Source organism: Mandrillus leucophaeus, unplaced genomic scaffold (genome assembly GCF_000951045.1).
Source record: "Mandrillus leucophaeus isolate KB7577 unplaced genomic scaffold, Mleu.le_1.0 Scaffold339, whole genome shotgun sequence".
Lineage (NCBI taxonomy): Eukaryota > Metazoa > Chordata > Mammalia > Primates > Cercopithecidae > Mandrillus > Mandrillus leucophaeus.
In genome coordinates this window covers 4,248,689-4,252,319 of record NW_012103576.1, presented here as the reverse complement: position 1 = coordinate 4,252,319, position 3,631 = coordinate 4,248,689, and the positions used below count along the sequence as shown (strand labels likewise).

General features: G+C 52.2%; 1 pseudogene; it reads right to left on the bottom strand.

Moving 5' to 3' along the window:
- Positions 1-356: 356 nt before the first annotated feature.
- LOC105545812 lies at positions 357-1,963 on the bottom strand (annotated as a pseudogene).
- Between the last annotated feature and the right edge of the window lie 1,668 nt (positions 1,964-3,631).

Below are 3,631 nucleotides of genomic sequence, written 5' to 3'. Positions count from 1 at the left end.
CTCTTCAGCTCCCCAGAACAGCCCAGTCTGGGCTGGGTTGAGCTGATTGGAGGAAAAGTCTTGAGACCCAACTGCATGTTACCTCTGGAGAATAAATATTCTAAGAAAAGGGGAAAACCATGAGGCAAGCCTCTGTGGTCAAAGTCAACGCAGCTGACAGGCCTGGTGCGGCCCACCTCCTGACCCCACTCACACAGGGAACAGCTGTGCAGGTCTGGATAGAGAAGAGGTCAAGGGCTTGGACTGGGGACCCTGAGCTGCCAAGGTGTGGGGCCTCCTTGCAGTTCCCATGCAGCAATGGCAGGAAGGCCAGCAGAGGCCCTAGTAGAGCTGGTTGCCCTGCTCCTGAGCCTGGATCAGGCTGTCCTTGCATTGCAGGCAGTGAACCCCCATTCTTTTGGGGCTGCGCTGGGGGTAGCTGGAGCTGGGGAGTGGCCAGGTCCTGCCCTCACTGTGGGAAGTGCCAGGACCCTCCTCTGCGACATTGTTAATGAGCAGCAGGCTCTGGCGCTCTTCCTCAGGGCTGATGGGCAGGTTCAGCTCTTCTTCCTCCTCCCTGGAAAAGCCAGTCAGGTTCCCTGGGAAGCAAAACCCTACTCTCTTTGGTTCCGGAAGAAGGTGCCTGGACCACCTCATCTCTGTCAACAGGGCTATGGGCAAAATGGCGCTGCAGCTCAGGGAGGGCGTCACATTCAAAGGCTGTACCCTGAGCCACAGCGGCAGGTGGCGGAGTATGGTCCACAAATGCCCACTGCCAGCTGGCCAGCAGGTCCTCTTCAGAGGTGACAGACCTGGCTGGGGCACTGAGTGTTGGGGGCACTGAGCTGAGCTGGTGGTTGGGTGAGGCCTAGGCTGAGGCAGGGGTGCTGGGCACTGGGCTGGGGTAGGCCCGCTCACTCCCCTCCTCCACCAGGCTCAGCGAAATGGCCTGGCGCGTAGCGTAAGTGCAGTTGGGCAGGGGGCTGTTGCAGGGGATCCAAACCTTATCCTTGGAGAACTCTATGACCCTGCAGCCAGGATACAGTGGGTGTGGTGGAGATGGGGTGGGGTAGGGGCTCAGCTTCTCAAAGGCTGGCAGGGGCAGCTCTTCCTCCGGGGAGCCCCCAGCAGTACCCAGAGAGTGGCACTCCCCATTGGGTTGGGTGGTGGGGCTGCCAGGAGCTGGGGGACTGGCTGGATTACCTGGGGCACCCTCACTGATGTCCACATGCACAAAGACATCTTCAGCCACGGGGCGCCCAGCGCTGCTTGACTGGGCTGAATTCAGCAGTAGAGACTCTGGATTCTGTAACACTCGGGCAATGACCAAAGTAGGCACCACAGCCGCTGGGGCTAGGCTGGCAGCAGGACCCGGGCTGGTGGCCTCTTGACCACTGCATAGTAGCTCACCACATCCTGTAGCTCACAGGGCAGATGGGAGAACTCGTAGTTTTGGAAGTGGGACTTGTTGCACTTGAGGAGCTGCACAGCCAGGTTGCAGTCCCCCTAGTTCCGCTCGTTGAGCTCCTCCAGCTTGTTGATAGTGTTCTTGGCATCCAAGCAGCTTGTTGGTCAGTTCCACGATCTCCCAGTTCAGCGTCTGCCCATCCATCTCAGCCTTCTTGATCAGTGTGTGCAGCTTGTCCTCCAACTCCTGGTTGGTTTGCTGGGAAGCCATGTAGCTGTTCGACAGCCTACAGAACTTATCCTTAAACTTGTCCAGCTCCTCGTGGCTCTGGCCCAGCTCCAGCTCCAGGCAGTCCTGCCCAATTTCCAGCTCACATTCCAGCACCTCAGTGCATCTCGTGGCGGAGGCCAGGCGCCGACGAAGCTCTTCATTATCCTGTTACGAGAGCTTCATCCTTTCCAAGTCAGTCAGGGATTCCTCCTGCTCAAACCCGGATCCGGGAATTTCCAGTCGCAGCTCCCGATGCTCTGGTGGTATCTTACGGTAGGGTTTCTTAGCAGGGGCTGCACTGGTCATTTTGGGAGGTGACACCTCCTCCACCTGCATCTGTTTGTCGGCAGCTCTTTCTGTTCCACTGTCCGGGAGTTAGCCCCCAGCTCTCCACATCCCACGGCCCCTCCACTTCCTTTAGCCAACAGCTCTTTCTACCGTTGCCAGCTGCGTTCAGGCCGCCATCTTGCTGTGGGGCAAGCCAGGTAATGGCCAGGGCTGTGGGAATCCCCACGCACTTGGCGCCTCTCGTCATCGGGGGCGGGGCCCCTTTGTAATTGTTAAACATATGTATGTTTTGTCTCCTCCTGTAGACTGCAGTCTCATTAAAGGCAGGGACTGTGATGGTTATACTTCTGCATTTACTTCAAGGCCTGGTATAAAAAGGGGCACACAGCCAGGGCTTAATTAAATAAACGTTTGGTTTAGAAACATCTAGAACTGAAGACTAGCAGTAAGTCAGGTAGACAGCTTAACCTAAGATCCTTGCATTATTAAGAGTTTTTTGAAACACTAATTGCAAAGCATGCATCATCATAGTGTGATGGAACCCCCTTGGCAAAAGATGCCCAAATCCTCTCTTCTTGCAAACCCAAGACACACAACCTGTTGCTCACTATGCTGTTTTTCACACACAAAGTTCCATCTGGGCACATCCTGGTGGTCCCTTGTCAGTGTGGCCCCTGTGAGCTGTATCTCCAGCAGTGGGGATGGGTTTGGCTGAGCCATCCACAATCCTATACTTGGGACACAATATTTGTGAATATTACAGATGAGGCTAGAAGCATAGCTTGGAGAGAAATGCCCACCTTCACGAGAAACCTTGCAAAGTTCTCTTGAAGAATCACCTGGTTTCTAACGGCCTTCCTATAGCAAGAAGGAAATGAACACATTGTGTAAGAGAGTTTTTGTATATGACTGGCATGATAGTGTGACAAGTCCTGGTAAGACTTCCTCAAGCATTATGAGCATGTGTGTACAGAACATGGCTCCCAAGGACATGAAGTAGGTGGGATAGGCAACGATCTGTGTACTGCGAACATGCCTCGAGGACTTTTGTACATCCTCTACCTGGTCTGGTCTCTTCCTCCCACCCCTCATTACTAGGTCCTTCTCAGTCTTCAGGCCTCAGCCTAAATGTTACCATCTCCAAGAGATCTATAAGGAAAGCTCCCTTACCATTATTCCTCATTTCTACTTGCTTTCACAGCATTTCCCATAATTTATGATTTTAAAGATATATTTATTAACTCATTTTGTCTGTATCACCATACTTAGAGTTTAATAAACTCCAGTGAAGACAAGGCCATCCATGCCTGTTTCACCCACCTACTGTATCCCGCACAGGACTTGGCACAGTTAGTACTCCAAAAATTCTTGGAATAAAGTATTATAAGACCATGTGACAGAACGGAAAACACAAAGAATTTCAAGTCAGCTGAGCTGGGTTCCAGTTGCAGTGTGGTCATTTCCTAGCTGTGTGATGTCAGACAAATCACTTAACCTCTCTGAGCCTCATTTTTCTCATTCTTATCTGAATTACTATCACCTACCTCATAATGCTTCTGGAGGGGGAATAAAATAATTAATGAGAAAGTATTTGGTAGAGTCCTGAACAGACATGAATTATTTTGGTATTATGAAAGATGCCTGAAATAGTACCCCTGCTTTGTCTCTAGGATGTCCTAGAAGCAC